Here is a 9455-nt window from a genome sequence, read left to right on the forward strand (position 1 = left end):
CCTTATCGCCAAATGCTACTCCCTGCCTATTCATCTCTTGATGAAATATGAGTGGACAAACCTCCGCCCGAACATTTCAATCTGATTGCGGCGCGTGCAGCGGTAGTTTTTCCTGCAATGTCCACGGTTGCCAAATTCAGCATAACGTTGAGCGCCAGAGTAGGAGTGGTACGGAGTGCCTCACCTAAGTCCCAGGTACGTTACCCTGTCAAAGAGCACCAACGGAGCGCCCGCTATTGAAGAGAGAAAAACTATAGGTATTTATATCTCCTCGTAAATAAGACGAGCTCCGTCTTCAGATGCTTTATCGAGACGCCGCAATTTGCGGTCCATTTCAAGACTAGATTCAGAGAACCCTGCATTGATTCCATCAGAGTATCTAAAAACTTTCCTCTGACAATAAGTGCCACGTCACCCGCGTAAGCAATCACATTGCAGCACAGCTCCCCCACCTCCTCCTACTCCTCCTCCATCTCCTCCACCAAGTCGTTCAGTACAAAAGTTCCAAGTAGTGGCGAGAGAACACCGCCTTGCGGAGTGCCTCTGTTCATTTGCCGGCGGAGAGAGGTTCCGCCCCACTCTGATCGTTGACCCATGAACGTTCTATCGCTAAGCATCTTGTGGATAAGCCTAATAAGTTCGATTCTGACTCCTAGTTTAACCAGAGAACTGCTGATTAGCTCCGGGAGGACATTGTGAAAAGCCCTCTCAATGTCGAGTGAACATAGTGAACTCCTTCTGATAGAGGGACTCCTCGATGTCCTTAACAATAGTATGCAAGTCAGACTCTATCGATCTGCCTTTACATTAGGCATGTTGAGCGCATGATAAATGACCCCGAGGAATCTCACACCTAATCCAACACAGAAAGGCAACATATTTTATGAGAAACCAAATCACCATTAGTGAATCAATGACAATGTATATCAGTACTGGCAAAACCGAGTTAACCCAGTTGGAATGTTCTTTTGCAACTAGTGTATAAAAGAATACGGCTATTTTAACTTGTGACTTTTTTTGTAAAATAACTCTTTTTGCTGTATGCTTTCCCAACGGTCAATACTCCATGATAGTTGCTTTAGTTAAGCCCTCCCATTTCCGCATTATAAACCTTCATTTTCAATATTTGGGGAACATTTTTTTAGTAATTTTTAGAAAAAACTTCGGCAAAGTATTGAAATAGACTTAATGGTATCATAAAAAGAAAAATATCCTGTTCGAAAGCACCAATCTTAATAATTTTTTAATGTATTATTGTAACATAAAATTGTTTCAGCAGTTCAACCGTGCTTTGGATTATGTGGGTTAAGGTGTTATTCTGGTTTCCTTATTTATAGTTATGATATTAAGAAACTAACAATCATTAGAATGATTTTTGGTAGCATGTTTGTATATATAAACCATATCTTATTTTCAAACGAACATCATACTATATTTACTAGATCGTCTACTAATACATTTAAACCCTTATATGGATATATGTGCTTAAGTAAGTAATTGTCGTATCAATTAAATTTCTAAAAATAAATAATCATTTTTATTTTAAAAACTTATAAGCTAAACTACTGTTTTGTCTATGTAACTCTATTAAAAATATCTTAATGTAAATTTATATATTGTATGGCACATAGTACATATTGGCATTTCCATCATAACCATTGTGACGATCGTATATTTATTTTTTGGCAAAAGTCTTAACTTATAGATCTTAATTAGTCCTATAATTCGAGCTAAAGTTGATTTTGGGAAACTTTCGTTTTCAAGATAATTAAAAAAAGCCAAGGAATTTGCACAGGGAAAGAACATAATTGGTTTTCACAGCCAACAATTCAAACGTAAATATCAGCGAACCTGAGGCATTATTTGAATGTGAATAATTTTAGAATGCTGTGCAATGATGTCTTTTGAAAATGGTTTCAATAAAAAATTATTAATCCTTTCGTTCACTAAATTTTAATCACTGTCGCACGTGAAATTTTTTTCCGACATGATATTTGTGTTGTGTTTGTTGCCCCTTAAATCATATCGTATATGAGCTCATTAAAAATGTTTTTGAATTAACAAGCGTTCGGAGTATTTATTTTCACATAATAACAACAAACTTAATACAAATATGGAGCATGAACAAAGTATTGTGTAGAATTAAATATAATAAACAAAAATAAAGTTATATAACAATAGTATCAGGAACATCTCAAAATGGCTTATTATGGATATACATACATAAGTACATTAAATTTTATTGTTTCCCTATAAAAATATACTAAAAGAAAGTAATTTTACTAACTTTTAATATTTTCTCTGCAATGGACCCTCTGGTGGAAATGCCCATATGTTTATATAATTAAGGTTTGTGTGATTTTAATTCTGCCTCGATTTTTTACATAATTTCCTTTTTTCCAAATACTTGATTTTTGTCTAGGTAATAATATGAAAAAATGCCGTGCTCGTTTTGGTTTAGATCAACAGAACCAGTGGTGCAAGCCCTGCAGGTATGTATTCGGGACGTCCGTTATTTCTAAAAAATACGTATATGCGTACGTAAACTTTATATAATTATATAAATATACATATGGATGTTGGAAAATATTTCAATACATAAGATCTTTGCCACACACATAGTTTTACAAATACTTATAAGCTAACAAATTTATTTATACCCCAAAATCGATTCAATAGCCAATGTATTACTTAATTATTAATAGACATGGATTATCTGGTTTTAAATTATTATTTTCAGATATTAAATGCGATCCCTACAAGAAAACTGACCATGCTGTGACCCCTCAACTCCCCACCAAATTCTAAGGCAAATTTATTACTTAATTATTAACAGAAATAAATTGTCAGGTTTTGAAATTATAATTTCATAAAATACAGATGTGCCCTTTTAATTTCCCCCCAAATGGGCAATATGGGCAATATGAAAAGTATGATGCACGAACACACTATGGTGTCAACATTCATTTTCAACACATTCTATGTATATGTCCCACTTTGCTCAGTGGAATTACTTTTTCAAAGCCATAATATAAATGTTTATTAATAATGTGCGATGAATTAAATGATTTTTTTAGTGGAGTTTCGGTCATTGGCCTTTTTCTTGTAGGGATAGCTCTTGATGATGTCTCTGAGAAAGAAATATTTCTAAAATTTTGTACAATAAAAATTCAGAAAATTGTATAAAAAGTTCAGCATAGAGGAGTGTGGTCTAGGTTTGGACGCTGTCTACGGCGGGGCACAACATTCATTCTATTATTTCATACTAGCGCTATCTTTGTTTAAGTACAAATCTTTACAAGATAATAAAACTTGAGACGATCGGGAAAAAATACACTAGCAAACAAACATACAAACCAAACTGCTTAGTAAACTTATTTGTCGAATTTGTCTTAAATTTTTTTCCCCCCGTAAAGCATAAAAAATACATAAAAAAGGACTCCAGAAAGACAGAGTTGCTGCCGAATTAACAAACAAAGCAACTACCAAAGTATTAATCAAAACGATTCTTAAAGAATCGATGCCTCGCTGCTTTAACTGAATTATTTCGATAGCTTGCATCGACAGGAAGCTTAAGATTTAATTTTCTATTCACAATGGAAAACTTAATATATCGAATTTTTTATTTAGATTTTTTTGGCCTTTTTATAACATTAGTTATGTAGAGAATCTTTTACCAAATACCGTTTCTGTATATGTTGAATAAAATGAAGTAACAAATTTCGTCAAAAGCATTATACGAAGGGCTTTTTACTTAATTTTATAAGTCGCTGTCGAATTATTTAGCGATTCAACCCCTTTTCCTTAATTTCCAGCTCATTTTTAATTATTTTTCGTTATATTTAATTGATTTTGTCCTAAACGATTTGCAATAATCGGAAAAAATATTGCATTAAAAGAGTTTTCAAACCATATGAGACAAAACGTGTAACTCGACCTACATCGATAGTTATGCGCAAAAGTTTATAAGTCTTCTACTTATAATTGCCGAATACGTATTCATATATCGTGTATCGTAACAAAAGTCGTTGCTTAAAAAAATTACAATTAGGAATAGGCGGTGGAGGTGGCAATGTTTTTTACTCTTGTTAGAAAATTACCCGCTGATCCCGATCCCTTACCATTTTATCATATTAATTCCTCGAATGATTAATTAATTCCTACCAAATAACTGTTTATGTGGGTGAGATGTAATTCATCTTACAAAATAATGAAATTTGGCACGCACCTGGATAGGAGATTTACTTAGAGAACAAACACATTTACAAAACGCAAGATTCTCGGTCTGAATCTCAGAAATCTGCATTATATAAACCGACAATATCAATTATGAATTTACAATGAAGTACATAAAGCCGATCTGCACTTTAACATTATTTTGCATACATTAACATTATTTTTTGTCCACTTATGAAGTGATTTTTAATCACTTTATATATAAAGGGTGATTTTTTAGCTATATATATGTATATAATTGGTGCGTACAGCCTTTTTGGATGTTTGGCCGAGCTCCTCCCCCTATTGGTGGTGTGCGTCTTGATGTTGTTCCACAAATGGAGGGACCTTGAGTTCCAAGCCGACTCCGAACGGCAGATATTTTTATGAGGAGATTTTTCATGCCAGAAATACACTCGGAGGTTTGCCATTGCCTGCCGAGGGGCGACCGCTATTAGAAAAATGTTTTTCTTAATTTTGATGTTTCACCGAGATTCGAACCAACGATCTCTCTGTGAATTCCGAATGGTAATCACGCACCAACCCATTCGGCTTTTTAAACAGTTGGCACACGTTTCGTGTTTTGTTTCACTGTCAAACATCTTTAGTTTGGTTTATAATTTAACCATGAATCGTCTTATAAACGAACAACGCTTGCAAATCATTGAATTTTATTATAAAAATGCGTGTTCTGTTAAGAAAGTTTATCGCGCGCTTCCTCCATTTTATGGTCAGTTTAATCGACTCAGCAGCGGCTATACGAGCTATTGTGACTTAATTTAGAACCAAATTTACAATATTGGACATCCAACCACCAACACGCTTAATTGTAATTGTGATGTCGATGTGTTTTTCGTGTTTCCTATCGAAAGAATAGCTGTATCGTCGGCAAAAGTAGCTGTTACGCAGTTTGAATTGCATGGCAGATCGCATGTAAAGAGCAAATACAATAAAGGGCCAAGTACGCTTCCCGGGGGAACCCCCTCTTTGATTGGTTTGAGACATGAATATGAATCTTCTTGTTTTACTCTGAAGTAACGGTCGGATAAATACGAATGTAGGATGGTGAAGTACTGCTTGGGTAGCAACGCATTTATTTTCTTCTGTAGCCCATAGTGGCATACTTTGTCGAACGCCTTGGATATATCAAGGAATACCGCAGAGCAGGTTTTTCTTTCTTCAAAAGCATTTTCTATTATGCGCACTATCCTATGTACTTGATCGATAGTCGAGTGCTGGTGCGGGATCCAAATTGGTGTGTCGGTATAATTTTCTTGTTTTCTATTATTATGTTGATCCTTTTGATTAACATTTTTTCCACCATTTTCGATAGTATTGGAAGAAGCGAGATAGGCCTGTATGATGTTACATCGTGAATATCTTTACCTGGCTTATTGAACATAACGACTTCCGCTGTTTTCCAATTTATTGGGAAATATTTTAGCTTAAATGTGGTTTTGACGATATTCGTCAATACAGCAATAATATTGTTCGGGAGCTGTTTCAATATTTCAGCAGTAATAAGGTCGTAGCCTGGCGATTTTTTTATCTTTAGATATGAAATTTCTTCTATTATTTTGTCTTGTGAAGCCGGAGGGATCTCATTTATAGCATTGCTATCGCCGTCGTGATCCATATCATCAGCCATTACCGATCCATATGGTGTGAACGTCACCTCGAGGTAGTTTGCGAATGTATCTGCTTTTTGATTATTTGTTTTGACCCACTTATTGCCATGTATCTTGATGGGTGTGTTCTGAGATAATGGTTGTTGTAATTTTTTGGTACATTTCCACAGTGAATAATTTGTCTTCCGTTCATTTGTTAATTCTTGCAGGTATTTTGTGAATTAACTGTTTTTGTACGCTTTAATTTCGTCGCTAAGTTTTTTAGTTATTTTATTTAGCTGAGCTTTGTCAAGAGGTGATCTTGTTTGATGCCATCTTCTTCGTATTTTCGGTTTCTTCAATGCCATTTCCTTTATTTCTTTGGTATACTTGTGTGTGGTTTTCCTTATAGTTGGTGTACTCTGCCAAGCTGAGCGTTGGATGTTATTTGTCAATCGAAGTACTTCGTCATCGAGTTGATCCTTTGTGTTGATTATCGGCAGGTCATCTGGGCCTTCCAAAATGTGTTTAAAGTAATCCCAATCTGTAAGGTGGTTAGTCAGTTTAAATGGATGTTGTACTGTCGTTACATTTTCGTGCAGTGTTAGATAAATAGGAGAGTGATCTGATGACATATCCATGCCATTCTCAATGTTTACATACGCGGTAGATACTTTTTTAGCGATGAAAAAATCAATTAAGTCCGGTGTTTTATGTGGATCTGTTGGCCAGTACGTTGAGCTGCTCGTCGATATAGCAATGCATCCTGTCTTCTTAAGTGCATCGTAAAGTTCTCTTCCTTTGGTTGTTGTGAGTCGCGATCCCCAGTGAGTATGCTCGGCATTAAAATCGGCTATTTTTGTGGCTGTTTATCATTTCAATATATTGAGCGCATTTGATTGTATATCGTGGAGGGCTATATACCGCAGAAGTTCATATTTCAGTTTTGGCGTATATCGTAACAGTTGTTACCTGGAATTCTTCCGTGAATGTTTTTTAATCTTCGTGATGTTTCAAGTTTCTTTTGATGATAATTGCCCTCTTGCACGGTTGCTAGAATTGAAGTCGAACGAGCTACCGCAAAACAGAATTTTTGGTGAATGGGCTCTTGGAAAGTTGGCCGAAGATCCACTTTTTTATCGAAAAGTTGTGTTCAGCGACGAAGCTCAGTTTTGGATCAATGGGTACGTAAATAAGCAGAATTGTCGATTTTGGAGTGAAGATCAGCCAGAAGAATTTCAAGAGTTACCAATGTATCCAGAAAACGTCACGATTTGGTGCGGTTTATGGGCTGGAGGTATCATTGGACCGTACTTCTTCAAAGATGCTACGATGCTGCGAATCGTAACGTAACTGTGAATTGCGAGCACTACCGTGAAATGATATCCAACTTTTTTTTGCCCAAACTGCAAGAGCTTGACTTCCATGACGAAATTGGACGAAACGGATGGGCCATTTGAAGTACAGTCACGGTCAACATTTGCATGAAACAATCTTCAAACATTAAATTATATGGACTGTACTATCGATTTAAATAAAAATTGCATGCATTTTTCTGAATTTTACGTTTTTTGAAATACTTTCCTATAGCTCTTAAAAAAGCACCCTTTATATAATTGATGCCTACACCCATTTTTGAATGCTTGGTAGAGCTCCTCCTCCAATTTATGGTGCGCCTCTTGACATTTTACCATAAATGGAGGGACCTACAGCTTTAAGCCTATTCCTAATGGCAGATATTTTTTATGAGGCGACAGAAATACACGGAGCTTCGCCATTGCTTGCCGAGAGGCGACCACTATTAGAAAAAACGTTTTCTTCATTTTGGTGTTTCACGGAGATTCGAGCCGACGTTCTCCGAATTCCGCATGGTAGACACGCACCAACCCATTCGGCTACGGCGGCCGAAGGGCGGTTATATTCTCTTTAATTAATTTTATTATCTAAAAAATAAAAAACAATAACAAAATAGTAACATATAAACAAATTAATATTTTGGCATCGATAAAATCAATTTTCAACTTTGCTTTTATTGATATAACACGCATCTTAACGTGCCCATTTATTATAGCTCTACCTACAAATGTCCAATTGGGTTTAGATCAGGCGAATGGGGCGTATGCAAGAATGTATGTATGTTTAATGTGGTGCGCAAGTCATATAATATATGCACATCATGAGCAGTATGCTTCGGGTCATTATAGTGTTGAAATGCGAATTTGTCTAGCAATTTCAGCATTTCGGCTCTTTTTTGACGTTTCTCTTCAGGATTTCTATGTAATATCTCTTATCTATGATGCCGTCAATGAATTCCAGCTCACCGACACCTGCAGCGAATATGCAGCCCCACACTATGACTTGTTTAGATACTCCTTAAAATAAGCAAAACGTTTCGTTTGGTTCACTTTTGAAATGAGAGGTTTGCGTCTAACCCCGCGAGAATTGTAGTTCTCCACATGCAAGGCTCTCCGGATCCTTATTGGATGAATATCCTTTTCCATCTCTTCCTTAACTTCCGCTACGATTTGTGTAGAGAATATTCTTAGGTTTTTTCATCTTCCTGACTATTTGGCACCGTTCGCGGTCGTTTGCAGCCTTAGGCCTGTCCGTACGTTTCACGCTTTGGAAACGTTGAACAATGCTTCGTATGGTATAGCGGCTTCTGTCAATCATTTCACCAATCTCGGCGTATGACAAATATAGTATTATTTCGAGTTGAGATTCGGTGGTTTCAGTTTTTTTGCTGTTAATTTTACTACAAATTAAGCAGAGTTCGCAATAATTGAAGGCACTATGTTGTTTGCACATTTATTTTTGATAATAACGAGATTGCTTGTGTAGACATAACGGGTATTTTGAAAAGAAGTTGCTGGATCAATCAAATTTAGACGAAATAGCCCGATAAAACTTAACCAATACTTTTGTTTCGTTATACTAAGTACTTTTTTCTTTTATATTTAGTGTTATTTAAATATAACAGATAATAGAATGAACTAGAATGAATATAATAGATAATTTGTCCTCCTGTCTAGCGAGTTTTGTTTGTGAATAAAAATCACTCCATAAGTGGACAAAAAATAAAGTTAAGTTAAAGTGGAAGTATCTTTCTGGGTCAATAATTTTGTTTATCACTATAAATCCAGAATGCACTTATTGCAGTTTCCATCTTTTCTTTCTATCTCGAAGTACATTGGCAGAGAATAGTCTCTGTTTCACCACTTCAATCTTGGTGCCGTATTGGCAATAATACATTCATTTCAGTGGGAAGGGCCCAAGGTTTCAGTATGTTCCGTTCCTGGCTCTATCGTCATAGAAGAGTCTGGAAAGTGTGTCTCAAGAAGTAGTGGATTTTTCTCCTCTTCACTTTCGGTGAAAGCACCATCTACTTTTTTGAGGTTGGTCGGTAATATACTACTGTCCTTAGATATTAATCTCCTCCGTATATAGAGTTTGGGATCCTCGCTGATCAGCTCAATGTTTTCGTAAAAACTTCTGGAACTGTAAGGTTCGCTTTTAAAATCCCCGGATTCTGACCTGACTTTGATTCTTTTGGACCTATTTTGAAGTCTGCGAACAATATTTCTCAGCTGATATAACATAGGTTATTATTCCACTACAGAACTTCTTTAGCAG

Source organism: Anastrepha obliqua, chromosome 6, assembly GCF_027943255.1.
Source record: "Anastrepha obliqua isolate idAnaObli1 chromosome 6, idAnaObli1_1.0, whole genome shotgun sequence".
Lineage (NCBI taxonomy): Eukaryota > Metazoa > Arthropoda > Insecta > Diptera > Tephritidae > Anastrepha > Anastrepha obliqua.